Raw genomic sequence first — 16,372 nt, forward strand, 5'->3', positions numbered from 1 at the left:
AAATTCAATTTCACCATGGTCTGTTAGGAACCTTCCAACAGACACATCCATAGTAAGCCTTTTGGAAGCCAGTGAACTTGTGGACAGATTAAGAGTAAAGGTCCCCCACCAACATGAAGTATCTGATCACTTTCACCCCAGAAGTTCCAGTCAAGTCCACTTCATAAACTGCCTCATTTGAGTCTTCCCTGCTTTCTTAAAGAGCTTTGTTTGTATCTCATGACTGTTTCAAAGAAAACCTTACTCAACCCCTTTACATCCTGTCATGGGCTCTACAACCAGTTAGTAAATAAATATACGTCTCAGTTTAGCTGCTCCTGTCTAAAATAAAGGAAGGAAACCTAAATTTCAGGATTTTTCCTCTGTGTTTGCTTTTGTGATATCTTCCTTTTTATTTGATAAAACTAACTGGAGGAAATACTGATTCCTCTAAAGAAGAGGCAGATTAATGCAGAGGAAACATCCTTAAAGTACTATGTCCTATTTTTCTCATTTGAAAAGATAAGAATATGGCAGATGAAAATATCTATCATTATTGTGTCTTTTCCCCTGATATTTACCCATGTATTTGAGAACATGTTTTCTGAGAACTATGATGTGAAAACATTCTTGACATATAAGTTATTCACCTGTGCTATTCAAAACTTGGGAATTCAAAAGGAAATAAAAATACATTAATTTGGGGGGAGAATTCAGCCTTCACTTAGGGAAAGAATTTCAAGAGGAAATCAAGTCTCTTTGGAAACTGGATGAAGTCATGGACTGAAAATGTCTTTCAGTAAATGTAAGGTATTAAAAATGTAAGAAAATAGGTCTAAAAATACATATCACTATCTCCTTCTAAGGTGGAAGTGCTAAGTGGCATCTTTCTGTTCCTCTGAGCATGTCCAAGATTCCACACTTGGGACATTTCTTATCACATAGGTCCAGTCCCTGAGGTCATGCCCTGTAGTCATTCTTCTCTGCCTCTAAAGTAATTTGCAGAACTGGGTGTAGTCTAGTGTATGCTCATTCTTCATTATTCTCTATCCCGAAAGGTCAAAGCATAATATGGAATGTCTTGAACTTAAAAGAGACACTAAGCCTAGATAACCAGCTGTGCTCAAATTAAAACATCCAAAAATAACATTTATTCTCCCAACAGCAAAGACTGACGGTAAATATGGGGGAGGAGGAATACCTCCTAACCAGACTTTAAAATTGTACTAAGTCACTCACTCCAATTTTGTAGGTTTCAAGAAGATTCCTTCAGAACTAAAAGAAATAAATTTTGCTCTACAGAGTCTGTAAAGAGGTAAGTCTTCCAAACCCAATAGTAAATCTTCAGAGGATCTCCTACTATTTGACTCAACAGACTAGGAAGTCAGAGAACTGAGTTTGGTTCATTGGAAAATCATAAAACTGTATCACCAGTTTTCACCACGCTTTACCACTGATTGGCAAAAATTTCCTCAGTTCCTGTGACAGTGAAATAAAACATTAGCACATGGGATAATCTGAGAAAAATGAGAAAGCACCATTAGTATTTTGGCCAAGATGAGGAAACTGGTCCATATTTTACAAAGGCCAGCAATGCACATAGCTAATCATAGTTCTTCAATACCTACAGTCTAAGAACTTTCACTTACAAGAATGAATGAAAGTCCTTCTGAAGTGGGATCTATGTCTATGAATTTTCTTATGCCAAAAAAAAAAAATAACAAGTTAAAAGTCTGATAGCATTACCAGCACTTCCCAATAAAATACATGGTTTTGGGCTTTCCTGGCACAATTACAGGAGCTGTCTTGTATTTTTATCACTCAATAGATCAAAATTGATGGATCTTGACATTGGTTTTAAGTGTATCTTACTTTTCCTGTTTGAACAGAACCTGGTGCTGTGAATACAGAGGAAGATACCATCATCCATGTAATAAAGCTCCGTATGTAAACAGGAGCAGATAAACAAAACCTGTAAATAACTGACCATAATATGCAGTCTCAATTACAGGGCCCACTATTTCCATCTTGAGCACAACTCACAAGAATATGAGCCCATCCAAGGTAAGGCATCACATCTCATTCATCTTTCATATCCAGCTAGCAGTTTGCCCAATACCAAGCAGAACCTCCATAACTGCTAACTGTTCAGTTCTATGAAAATGAGTCTATCATATATGGTCCATCATAGCAAAGAGCCTAGAACACAAGGGGGTTCGTTAAATATATGTGATATAAATAGATTGGGTAAATGAATGAATTAATCAATGGTTTGACCTAGCTAATTAGTAAACAAAAACAAAAATGTTCCAGGCAGAAATAATGTCATAGAGGCTGTGGTTAGCAGGTTGAATCTCACATATTGTAGGTAGGCAGACTGTTGGTCATAGGAAACCATCAAATATTCTTGAGGGAAGCGTGGGTTGGTGGAACTGTTACTTGAGAAATACTGTGGTGGTTTTTAATATGATGTACTGGGGCAAAGAGAGAATCAAGGGAGAAGGCAAATATACCCATAAGCTTTAGACAAATGAAGTAGGTAGAGAACATCACCTTCCAAGTATTTCTCATTTTCCTACCTCTCACTCTCCTTGTGATTCTCTATAAGATTATTTAAATATCTTCTTAGCTTGGGTTCTTTATCCTTAGGTTCTTTCTCCTTTGGTCAATCCCATACTATTCCACTGGATTTATCTTCCTAACTTTCAATTACTTTTCTCCCACTCAGCTAATCAGAAACATTCAACTGTCCTTCACATCCTACTACATACAACATGTTAAAACCTATAGTCTGGTATTGAAGGTTCTGAATATGGTGCCATGAGAAAAGTACTACATTGCTGTTAGGGAAGAAAGTTCAAGTCCATCAGGACCAACCACTTTTTATCTAGTTTTCTCAACCAAATGTCAAATTAGACAGTTCCTAAGGACTTTTTAAAATTAGCATTCTATTTTTTGTTTGATATGATCTTTGAAGATACTCTCCATGCATCCTGAACCAGAGCTTCTCAAACTTCAGTGTAAATATGACTCACCAGGAAATCTTATTAAAACGTAGATTCTAAGTCTATGGGACTGGAGATACCCTGATTTTGCTGGTCTGTGGACCACACTTTGAGTAGCAATGCCCTACATTATGGATGTTATCGAGCTTCACATTGGCAAAACATCTATTTTTTCCCTCCAAATTTTGCTGACTTTCTTGGTCAGCTGGAATGTCCTCCCATCCACATTTACCTGTCAGAAACTGTCTTATCTTTCAAATCTTTCTCATTACAGCTAAAATACTGTCATTTCAATAAAGTTCATCTTAATCCAATTCCTTACCCCAGGAGAAGACATCTTGTTTTCTCTGATTTTTCCCAAGTTCTTGTGTATCTCTTATAGCATCATGAAAACCCTGTGTTATCATTATTGGTGCATGTGTGTTGTCTTTCCCTTCCTAGTTGTAAGCTTCCTGGCAATACAAATGATAGCTGCCACTTTTGACTAACGGAGTAGGAAGAGCATTCTGAAGCGGGGGCAGAAGGGACATGATCAGTCTAGTGTCAGGGAAATTCAAACCTAGTACATCTGACCCCAAAACACATTTCTTTCTACCTGGCAGGTACTGCAATATCCACTAGAACACAACACCTGACACATTGTTAGACTTACGTCATTGTTTGTATTTGACAATAAGGACCGAGTAGAAGAAGAGGCAGTCCTGTTTTTTGCATGCTTAACTTTCACGTATTGGCAAAAAGCCTCATAAAGCAGTTCTCCCTGCCTCTGGAACTTGAGAGGTTGGGAGACTTATCCAGAGCAGGGAGTGGTCCATTTGGAGAATATGCTGCTGTATTCTAACTGCAGAGCTTCACAATTAATGTAGCCACCCTCGTTGGCTCAAGGCACATTTTAAAGACATTTTTATTTCTTGAGGCACAAGTGTGGTAATGCAATACATCCAAGTGCCCTTTTATATTACTGGGTCTTTAGATTTGGCATATTATATAAAGGCAAGAGGCCATTTGATGTATTTTTTAGCCTGATGCCAGTTACATCTAAAACACTAAGGCATTAGTCAGGGCAACATGATGTTTTACAAATCATGGAAAAAAAATGCACTGCACTTATAACTTGTCTTTACTCCATGATCTATTTCTTTTGTAATACATTTTATTGCTTGGGATTTATAGGGTCATTTCTCTGAGTGGTTTATGCAACAACACACATCAATGTGTCTGCCTTCAATTATCAAAGGGCAAAAATTCAGGTCAGACATCAGTCATTTGTTAAGCTCATCTGGATTAATGAAGGTCTAGAGCTTGCATTCAGAATACACAAAGAGCAATGTAAGATATCTCTAAGTAATGTCAACTTACTTTTGAACTTGTAATGCCCAAATTTATGTCTGCCATGTTCTTAAATCAAAACATTATTGACTATTGTGACACCAAATATTTGTTCCCACTTGCAGCTGCTGTTCCAACTACAGCCCTGTTCGTTTTCACAGAATAATCAAGCAATAGACTTCTTCATAAATCTTATTAATTTCTGATTTGGGCATTAGGGGAGAGTTTCTTTGGGTAACTCTTAAGTGGAAATGAATATTGACGCTTCTCTTGGTTCCATCCTGAGCACTTGGCCTTAGAAAAGGAAAACTGTCAAAGGCCTCCGCACAGAAGGACTCCGCAATGAAATAAAATCCCTGTACTGAAAAGCTATTTGTAATTTTTCCCAAAGCACACAGTTTAGAATATTTAATACTCACAATCACCTTGTGAGGTCAGCAGAGTAGCTGACATTATGCCAAATCAACACATATACAAACTGAGCCCCTGTGATGTACCCAAGGTTCAAAAGATTCGAAACAACAAAACAAAGGTAATTCAGGTTTCCCTTATGATAGACTGGTGCTCTCTTCATAGTGTGATTTTTTTAAGACAGTCATAGGCCAGGAAGAGGTCAATGACACAATAACTTAACAATCCAGAATGAGCTTAAAAATTCTTAAAAGTATTAAATGCCTGTGAAGGAAAAGTTTTCTTAGCTAATGAGGTAATTGTGGAAATGAGTTAGTGAATAAGCATTTACTGCATCCTAAGAGAAGAAATACTCAGCATCAGCAAGTCCTCCAATGAGTACCTAAGAACTCAGTTCACCTCAGCTTTATTCAGTGTCTCAGAAGCTTCAAATAAGGAACTTGAGATGACAAAGTATCCAAAATTCTTAGTTAATATATTTAGGTCATGTTACTCTTCAAGTAAATCATTTCAATGTTTCTTCAAATGATGACTGGATAAGTACCTTAAAAAGTAAAAGCAATAATAAGAGGTGATACATCTGAGTGCACAGAAACACAAACTTGTAGATTTGGTTCTTAGAAAGATTTAAACTCTATAGGCATAAAATTTCTGGTCTGTAAAATGGGGCTGGTATGAGTTTTAAATCAGTGAACACAGATCTCCTGTGTTTTGCCCAATAGTCAGTCCTCAATGCATTTTAACCAAATAGTCTTCCTTGCACCTCTGACTTTCTTGTATGTGTCTCTGGTACTCAAATGAATCACTGCTATCTATCCTATGAGACAATACTGAGAGAGGAGAACCAGATTTCAGTGAGTACTTTCTCTCCTGCTTCATCAGGGAACTATCAGATAGGCAGAATTAAAAGATCAAACAAAAGCCTGGTTGTATGGCTTTCCTCCAGAAGAAATCAGAAGCAGAGTCCCAGGATAACTGGCAAAGTGAATGAAACCATGAATTGTGCCCAAAGAAGGGAAGGCATCTGCCGTAACTATTCATTACAAATAGTGGTGACCTACAAGAATCCTTTTTAAATTTTACCTCCAGAATCAAGTAGAAAGAAGAGAGAGAGAGAAAGAGATGGGGATGAAAGAGGAGGGGAGGGAAGGGAAGAGAAAGGGAAGAAGGGGAAGGGGAGAGAAAAGAAATAAAGTAAATTTGTAAAATTGAATAGTAATGCGTTGACTTTCAGGACAAGAGCAATGACGTTTCCAAGAGAAGTTCAGACAAAGAGAAATCAAAAGCAAAACAAAGTACAAACAAATGTTTTGAAAGCAAAATGTATTTATATTAGTCTTTCAAACTCTGTTTTGTTATTTCTTTTCCAGGGACTCCAATAAAGTAAGTGACAACAAAGGAAGACAAATAACACTCTAAGGCTGATTATTTTCTCCTGTGATGTGGTCAAGGCTTTTGGCCACAAGTAGACACTGTGTTCTACTGGAGAAGTTAGCAAAAGTGCTGGCAGGTGAGGTTCATTCACTTTAAGGAAGGATGGAAAAAAGTTTGAGCTCCTTGCTCATGATACGGAATTTCATTCTTGAATGACTGGTTTGGAGATTTCGCTGTGGGCTTTTTGGATGATGTGTGCACAGTTTGTTCTTCCTTTAGAGACTAACCCCAGCATGTTTCTGAAAATGCCTTGTGCCATCACAGAGTAGAAAAAGAATGGAAATTAGAGCTAGATCCATGAACAATCCATCTTACAGACTTGGAGATTTTGATTATTTGAGATGAGCAAAGAGTGCTGTTATTAAACAGATTGGACAGCCCTATTCATAAAGTCCTTTTGTTTAGGCTTTCATGGGAGGCATGCTGCAGGCAGGTACTTAGGTTTTCTCAGTCAAGAAATGGGCACTATAGAATATTTTCTAGGGTTTGGAAAACTGAAATAATTCTGTGCTCTATAAATCTGGGTCCCTCAATAGGAATAATGATAACAATGACAGTGATGATGGTGAAATAGCATTTACTGACTGCATTTTTGAGCCAAGTATCATTTTCAGGGTATCGTATGTAATATCTCATTTAACAGTCATGAAAACCCAAAGACAGGGTATTAACTTCATTGGACAGGTGAGGAAATTGAGCAGGAAATCATGATGCAATACATGGCACAGGTAAGGTAGAAGTGCTGACAGAGGGTACACACCAAAAATGGTGTATCATGCAGGTACTTCATAGCTGAAACCTCAAGGGTGTTTTGGTGTGGAATGAGTATTTCAGATACATCAACAAATGAAACTGTGGCTATAAATGACCTCGAACAGCCTGCACAAAGACATGGCACTAATAAAGACGGTGGCCTCTTTGCTGGCTGCCCATCACTCTAATGATAATAACAAAAATGTTAAAGCAAGATTTACTGTTACTAGGCCGTCTGCAATTTTCCCTTCCCCCTCTCTCTTAGAATCCCTTTATTTTCACTTTCTCTTTGACAACCATCTACTAATGTCTCTCCCTTATGAGCACATTTGCAAGTACACAATTCAAATTTTCTGAGTTATTCTTTGACATGAGTCCTAGAGAGGTTAAGTGTCTTGCACAAGGTCAAATATGCCTAATAAGTGCAGGAACATGTATTTGAACCCGGGCTTTCTTATTTGTATGAACCTCCTCTGGAAAAGATATGAAGTTTATGTGCTTACAATTAGAATATAAAAGGAGTTCCAGTGAAAAAAATGGTGGCAAGCACTGGCTCCAAAACAGCAATATTCATTCATTCATTCATTCATTCATTCTCTCTCTCTCTCTCTCTCTCTCTCTCTCTCACACACACACACACACACACACACACACACACACACACACTTTCCTCACATATAATAAATTAGGCTTCACGTGACCTTCCTTTTGTGATTCCTTTTCCACTTCAGGGGTTCCTTTGATATTCATTTCAGCAAGATTCTGCACAGGCAAACAGTGTCATGTTAAAGGGGTTGTCCTTACAGCAGCAGACGATTGCAGTGATTCCTATAGTGTGGGAGGGGTGGCCCCAAGGAGAGGAGAAAGAGGAACTATGGCTGGAGCTGAAGCACTAGGTCACGTCCAACAGAGAAGCACCACCAGGTGCCTCTGCAGTCAGAGAAGCACTGCTCTTTAGGTCTACTCTTCCCTGAAGTTTCACCACATCTTCCTCCCTAGTCATCTCCAAAGGCCTTTATCTCCACCATGAAGGCCCTCTGGCCTCTAGAAGTCTTATCGTGACTGAACTGGATGCACACTATACCCTACCCCCCTCTAGCTTCAGAGCTCCAAGTGCAACACCAGTGTCTCATACCACAGCCACATTCTCTTCTGGGCCTGACATATGGCATGTGCTTGATAAATATTTATAGATAATAGAAATCTGAGGCCTATGCCCAGTGGTCTTCTAGCTAATTTAGTAACTCTTCCCATATTTCCTTAAACATAAACAAAGACAAGTCAGCAGGAACCAACCAGAAGTATGTGACCAAATCTGTTTGATGGCAGAAGTTGATCTTTCCAAATGGAAAATAGTCTTGAATTTCTGCTAGTTATCTTTTCCATTCTCCATATGTGCCAATTATTTTTTCCATTTACATACATATTCTTGGTGACCTCTAAGTGAATGTCAGAAAACATTCCACAGAAGAAAGAATTGCCAAGATATGTTCAGGTGCTGTAGGAGTAAGAAGGAGCATTGTATAAAGGCAGAGAAATTAGCACAGGACCTGCCTTGATCTTTATTCACAAGACTCACAATATAGAGATTAAAAATCCTACCCAGGCAATGGTTAATGTCTGGGCCAAGTTAGAATAACATTTTTACACCGATCCTAGACCTTTGCAATTAAACATGCTTTAGAAAAATCTAGCCCAACTCCTTGTATCATTCATCCCCAAGACTATCCTTCAAAGTAACATCCCCTTTAAATGTAATTTGATAATGATCTAACTACAGATCTTCTAAAAAGTGTAATGCAGACTTTCTGTTATTTAAAACTAAGAGTGAATAAGCCAATCAAATGAAATAATAGCAGAGCTAGAAATAGAATTCACAACTCTAGATGGCTGTCCTTGCACTCCATTAACATATCTCAGCCTCCTGAATATAGAGCCCTGATGTCTGATCAGCCCATGTTGTGGGACCTCTGTCTGAGAGAGGGTCCTTTCAGTTCTCAATTCTATACACAAACTTATTGGCCTCTTCTGAACTGAGCTGTCTCTTTGCTCTGGGAAACCTAGACCATCCTCACCCAGTAAACCCTTGGTAGTTTATATGACCATGTTCTTTAAAGTATCAAACATATTTACCGTCATCTTCCAGATTAATACAAATAATTACAAATTTACTTGCTGGTAAACTACACCCTGAATTACTGCATTAAGGCCCATTAGAGTTTTATTGCAACCTCAATAGAAAAATCCCTGAGGTCTAGTCAAGGGAAAAAAAAAATGTTTTTAAAACTCTGGTTTGTTAAAAAAATATGTTTAATTATAAATGCTATTGTAAATATTAGTTCAATTAAAATAAATATTCCTTTTCTTCAGAAAGATAACTAACTGGAGTTTTACTAAGAAACACAAAATCCAGCCTAGAGTGTGCTAAATTTGCTGCAATTTAATTAGTCTGACCACTCACCTCTTAATCAGAGGCTTGGGGTGTAAAACAAGAGCGTTTACTACACTCCTAGGTGTATGATCCCAATCTGACTGCGTGAGAGTCAAAATAAGCAACAAAATCACAGAAAATTACACAGACACACAACACACAGAGTCAGATGTTGGGTTTCTGCTTTAGAAGAGCTGGCAACGCTGAGTTCACAGTCCCACAAAACTGCCAATTTGTAGTAGCTGACGTATTTTGGTAACGTCTGGGCTTTTTGAGTATGCCACAGGCTATACCACTCGCAGTTGTCTTCAACTCACTGGTTTGAGGAGCCTGCCTCACCTGCAGAGGCACTGAGTGTGGGCCTTTATCACTGTTTGTACACATGTATAATGCATATATATTTACATATATTTATTTACATGCTTTTTTTTTTGAACATGGAACTAACCTTTGCCAGTTTTTAAAAAAAAAAAAATTTTAAGTTTGTTTTGAGAAAGAGAAAGCATGAGCAGGGAAGTGGAGAGAGAAGGAGAGAGAGAGAATCCTAAGCAGGCTCTGCACTGTCAGTGCAGGGCTCGAATCCACAAACCGGGAGATCATGACCTGAGCTAAAATCAGGAGTCAGACGCTTAACTGAGCCACCCGGGTGCCCCAAACCTTTGCCAGTCTTTGACTGTCATTCTTAGACAGTATAACTATGACCCTCCTTTGTACTAAAAAATATTCCATTTTATCTGCTTTGTGCTAAACCTGAAAATCAGCAAAGTAACGTGCAAAAAAGAGTGAGAAGTGAAAGGGTCAACCGCATTCAAAGCAGCCCACGACTGTTTATGCTGGCATCATTTTGCCCTGAAGATTTTTCCTACTCCTTGCTGGGAGCATTCTAACATAAAACATTTATTCTGGTTTTCAGATTCAAACACATTCTAGTCTAACCACCTGTGTATGCAATTGATTTGGTTTTCACTTTGAGCTTCATCCCTGAACCAGACCTGGCACCTGTGGAAGAAAATACCGGGGGCTAAAATAGAGTGAGGAAGGCCACAAAATAGTGTAATATCCTCTCACTGTGGTTCATAGGGGATGCTGTTTCAGGGTGTGCATTTCATCTCACGAGACTCCAGACAACAGAAGAGCTAGACAAAAGGAAAACATGTGATGAAGCAGTATTTATATTGCAATCTTTCCAACATTTCAGAAGGGAATGGTTTACAGATGTATACCCTCCAATGACATTTACACATCTATTGTTTTCTTAACCCCCTTCTCCATCCTATTACAAGGTTCTTTTTGTGAAAAAGATTACAAACTTCCCTGTGCTTTTCTGAGATAAAGAACCCATTTCCTCCTGATTACAAGAGAAGACATGATGAGCTATATGATAGGCCAAGTGTTAATGTAAAATCAGCCTCAGAAAATGGAATACTTTTATGATTACTTAAGCATTTGTATTTCACGCCATAAATTTTTCCCTGTCTGAGACAGACCACTTAACCCAGTCTTAGAACATCAAGCTGCTAATTTACACAGTTTTCTGACAGGAAACCATCTACGGCAATGAGTGCACAGTAGGAAATTTTAATAGGAGCCCATCTGGACTTCTGGCTATTGAACACAATTTCTTCTTAATCATCTATTAAAGAGAGATACCATAAAGATGAGTTACCATCTCTTGGTCATAAATTTCAGGAGTTTTATAAAGAGCCACTTATTTTTTCACCTTTTTTCATCTATTTTCAACAAGGTAATTCATCAACATTTAACTTAGTGTTTTCCTGCCTCATTATGACTCTCCAAGAATTTAAAGTGCTGTTAAGGATCATAGTTGTTGCCTTCAGAAAAGGGTATCTGTCCTGGACACATGCTTTCTATTAATTGAGGCCTCTGGATTCCTTTATGATGAAATCTATCTTCTTCCAAAAATCAGATTTCAGAGTTTTGTGTGTGTTTAAAGATTTTTTTTTTCAAAATAATCCTTTTCTGGTTATCCAAAATTCATATAATAAAAATGAAATTCTGATTATTTAGCAAATTGAGAATTTTTGTTGTTGAATTATGTTAAGTAACTTAAAGACATGAGCATCTGAAGACTTCTTTCTTTCCTCTAGCCCTTTGCTCCCTTACTTCCTTCATTCAAGTCTTGGTTCAAATAACCTCAGTAAAGCCTTCCTTGATATACCCTATCTTATATTATAATTGTGCCCCACCCTCATTTTTTCTGAGTCTTTCCCCACACTTCATTTCATTCTGATACACTATGTATTTAATTATTTCTTTTCCTGTCTTTTTCTAACCGTTAGAATGTGAGCTCCATGAGAACAGGGGTTTTCCATTGGTTCTCTCCCTTCTGTTCTCCAGAGCATGATACACAATAGTTGTTGAAAAACATTTGTTGAATAAATGCATATAGAGGAAATTATTTGGCAAATCCATAAAACAAAACAGTAATAATAGATTAGAATCAAGAATTATGCATGACACATAGTAAGTACTCAAATAGATTTTTGTTAAATGAGTGATAAATTGGACACAAAAATGATAAAAAAGAAAGAAAAAAAACATAGGCAAAGAACTAAATCAGAGGGAAAGAGCTAGGATAATTACATGGTCACTTTCTGAAAAGAAGTTGAGATACTAAAGATAGGTTATGAACACTGGTTTTCTGTACAGAGCAAATTTGCTAAGGAAGAAAAGAAGAAAAATAGAAAATCCCATGGAAGAAATGTTACAATGTTAAAATAGTGTTTAAAAGCTCCTTTAAGTGGCACCTGAGTGGCTCAGTCAGTTGAGTGTCTGACTCTTTTTTTTAATGTTTATTTTATTTTTGTGACAGAGAGAGAGAGAGAACAAGCAAGAGCATGAGTGGGGGAGGGGCAGAGAGCAAGAGAAAAGGGGACACTCAGAATCTGAAACAGGCTCCAGGCTTCAGCTGTCAGCACAGAGCCCAACGAGGGGCTCGAACCCACCAACAGTGAGATCATGACCTGAGCCAAAGTAGGATGCTTAACCGACTGAGCCACCCAGGTAACCTGAGGGTCTGACTCTTGATCTCCATTCAGGTCTTAATGTCATGTTTTATGAGGTGGAGCCCCATGCCGGGTTTCATGCTAACAGCACTGAGCCTGCTTGGGATTTTCTCTCTCTCTCTCTCTGCCCCTCCCCTGCTCTCTCTCTGTCAGCATAAACAAACATTTTAAAAATAAAAAATAGGGGCACCTGGGTGGCTCAGTTGGTTGCGTGGCCAACTTTGGTTCAGGTCATGATCTCATGGTTCATGGGTTCCAGCCCTGCATCGGGCTATGTGCTGACAGCTCAGAGCCTGGAGCCTGCTTTGGATTCTGGGTCTCCCTCTCTCTTTGCCCCTCCCCTGCTCACTCTCTGTGTCTCTCTCTCTCTCAAAAATAAATAAAAATTAAAATTTTTTTAATAAAAAAAATCTCCTTTAAATAAAATATTTTAAATATGATTTTCAAAAATGTCTACTACCTAAAAATGGTTAGGATGATACATAAAGGACAAAGAAGGAAATAAAATCACCTACTGTTACATCCTTTAAAATCCAGCTCTGTAACTATGTGGGTATACTGAATATACTTAGATTATTTTTCTATGAAGTTTACATACAAATTCTAATAAACAGGAGCAAAAAAATTATGTACTGTGATGGTTCATTTTAGGTCAACCTGACTGCCCAGACATTTGGTAAACCATGATTTCTGAGAGTGTCTGTGAAGGTGTTCCTGAAGAGATTAGCTTCTGAATCAGCAGACCACATAAGGAAGATCACTGTCACCAGTGAAGGGGGGCACCAGCCAGTATATTTGAGGGCCTAAAAAGAACATCATGGTGGAGGAAGGGCAAATTCTCTTTCTGCTTGAGCCGAGACATCCATCTTCTACTGCCTTAAGACAGCGGGCTTTCATGCTCAGACTGAGACTTAAAAGATCGGTACCTAGATTCTCAGCCCATCAGACTCAAATGAATTCCACTACTGGCTTTCCTTGTTCCAGCTTGTACTCAGCAGATAGTGGGACTTCTTGGCCTCCATAACCACATGACCCAATCCTTTAATAAATCTCCTTTTCTATATCTACATCTGTATCACCTATTTCTTTTTTGTTGTTGTTTGTTTGCTTTTAACTAGGCTCCATGCCCAAGGTAGGAATTGAACTCATGATCCCGAGATGAAGACTTGCATGCTTGGGGTACGTGGGTGGCTCCATCAGTTGAGCATCGGACTTCGGCTCAGGTCGTGATCTCACAGTTAGTGGGGTTCAAGCCCCGTGTCAGGCTCTGCGCTGACAGTTCAGAGCACGGAGCCTACTTCAGATTCTGTGTCTCCCTCTGTCTCTGCCCTTCCTTGCTTGCACTGTCTGTCTGTCTCTCTCTCTCTCTCTCTCAAATAAACATTAAAAATTAAAAATTTAAAAAAAGTCACATTCTCTACCCACTGAGCCAGCTAGGCGCCCCTATGCCATCTATTTCTATATCATCTCTATCCATACCATCTATTTCTATCTATCCTATTGGTGCTGTTTCTCTGGAAAATCCTAATGTATATGCATTTTTTTTCTTACAAGGACAATATATTATGATCATTGGATAGTCTTCTGTGCATCCTGTCAATTCAATTTCTTGGTACTTCTTTGTGCACAGATACACCTTAATTTTTCTAGGCAGTTTTCTCTTGTTAAATATTTAGATTAGTGCAAATGTGTGCCTTTTCTAAATTAGGTTATAACCATTCTTTGGGATAATTCTTTGCCTGTATCTGTGATAGTTTTAAGATCTTAGAAATAAAAAATAAAAAATACTTTAAAAATTTTTATAGAGAAAAAAAAACTTTTATAGAGATTACTGTATTTCCTCCAGAAGTATCAAACCATTTTGAACTTCCATTCGCAATATTTGCCTATGCCCAGTTTCTTGTGATTTCTTAATCATGACTTAAAAACACATATATTTACCACTTTGATAAATGAAAAATAAAATGGAAGTTTGGTTATAGCAAGACAGTGGAGAGATGGATATTCAGGGAGACCAAACAACACAATTTGGGATGAAATTCCACAACAGTACATTTAATTTGCATTTTTTCATTTGGTTACTTTATATATTAAATAGACCATCAAGGTTGCAGCCCCCTAGACTAATTTGTAATCATAAACCATGCCATCTGTACTATCAGTGCCTTGTGCATAGAGATTTTATGTAATAAACAGTCCTCTACTTTTCTACAAATCACCTGGGCAATTTATAAACATTAATTGCAGTTCATGCTCCCCTGTTTTTAATATCTCTCTGCAGAAGAACAGACCTTATGCCAGAGCGTGAGTGTGCTAGACAGGAAGAGAGTCAAAGTGTAATAGATACGTTCAAATTTAACACAATATCTAAGAGCAAACTGAAGCTGAAGCAGAGGGTAGATTTATTTTTTAGTATGTCACGATGATAAGTCTTGCTATTTAAGGTATTTTCCAAGCCCAGTGAGCATATAAACCCACAATGCTATTAATGATTACTGATAATAACCAATTTATTATAATGATATCTGATTCACGATTATCATTTATATGTTGGTGAGTTGCTTTTCATCCAAGAGTAAAACTCATCTCTCTTTCAATTAAATTTCTACTTCTTTTTAATTTTAGGGTGCTCTAAGCCTATGCTCCTCAAAGTGGACCAGCAGCATCCATACCAACTGGAAATATTGGAAGTATAGACTTTTAGAAACCACCCTAGACCTACAGATCAGAATCTGCATTTTCACCAGATCCCCAGGTGATTTATGTGCACAGTGAAGCTTGAGAAGCATGGGGCATTAATTCATATTGATAATGTAGTGCAAGCATGGTCAAATTGCCAGGCTCTCAACTGTCCATTTCTTGCTACATGTAGCACATTATGCTTAGGTGCCAATGGAGTCCATCTTCAGAAGGTGAAGAACAAGAATAATACAGGAATTTGCATAAATATCTCAAGAGCAAGCTTGTTAGAAAAACTGCCAAACAAAAAATTATCTGAAAATAATAATAGCCCAGGATTAAGTAAACTTATAATAAGCTTATCATTAAAATTTGTTTCTAAATAATGTGGGTGAAAAGTAGTAATTTGAAACTAAATCCTAAAGTTAGTTCTCAACATCATTGATAGAACAAATGATCACTGGTCATTTTCCACAAGCTTTCCAGAAATTATGAAACTCTTTCCTTGAGGTTTTCTTCCACTTATCTGTTGCTGGGTAACAAACCACTCCAGAACACAGTGGCTTCAAACTACAATTTCTTATTTTCTTTCATGATTCTGTGTGTTGGCAAGGCTCAACTAGGAAGCTGTTATTTGAGGTCTCCCAGGCAGCTGCAGTAGGATGGCAAGTGTACCTCCAGTCACCTGAGGGCTCTCCTGGTTAGATGTCAAAGATGGTTGGCTCTTGTGGCTGGGAGCTGGTGTGGGCTATGGTTGACAGCTACACTCTGGAGTATACTCTGACTAGAGTACCTACACATGGGCTGCACATGTGGCTAGGTTCTTCTCAAAGTATGGTGCTGCGTTTGGAGAGGGAGTGTCCCAAGAGCAAAAATTCCAAGAAAACCAGGAGAAAACTGCAAGGCTCCTTATGTCTGAGCCTCAGAAGCCCCAAACATAACTTCTTCCATGTTCTATTGATCTTGTAGGTCACTAAGTCCAGCCCAGATTCAAGGGAGAGGGGAAGTCAATATCACCCCGTGAGAACCATTTTTAGTCTACCACAAGTTTTTTCAAAAGTAGAGTAACTTTCTTGACAAGCCCCATTTTCTGCCTACCATACCACACCCAGACCCACCTATCCAACACAGAAAAGCATTCAGTGGAACCAGAGTTTCGGTCCTGTATAGTCCACTTAAAAAATTATCAAAAACACCATCATCCTGTGTTGGGTGACATAGGCCTTTGTGTATATGTTAATATTTGAGGAGAACTCAGAAGTATCCTTTACCTAAAAGAGATGTTTCTCTATGTGATGGTTATACAATTTCTCTCTTCCTCAAGT

At 38.1% G+C, this 16,372-nt stretch overlaps 1 long non-coding RNA gene across 1 annotated transcript; it reads left to right on the forward strand.

The window, feature by feature from the left end:
• Window positions 1–1,878: 1,878 nt before the first annotated feature.
• LOC115510334 lies at window positions 1,879–15,117 on the forward strand. The gene is made up of 3 exons (XR_004343468.1): window positions 1,879–2,043; window positions 6,095–6,234; window positions 14,994–15,117. It is a non-coding gene; the product is annotated as an uncharacterized LOC115510334 (long non-coding RNA).
• Window positions 15,118–16,372: the final 1,255 nt, after the last annotated feature.

This window comes from Lynx canadensis, chromosome A3 (genome assembly GCF_007474595.2).
Source record: "Lynx canadensis isolate LIC74 chromosome A3, mLynCan4.pri.v2, whole genome shotgun sequence".
Lineage (NCBI taxonomy): Eukaryota > Metazoa > Chordata > Mammalia > Carnivora > Felidae > Lynx > Lynx canadensis.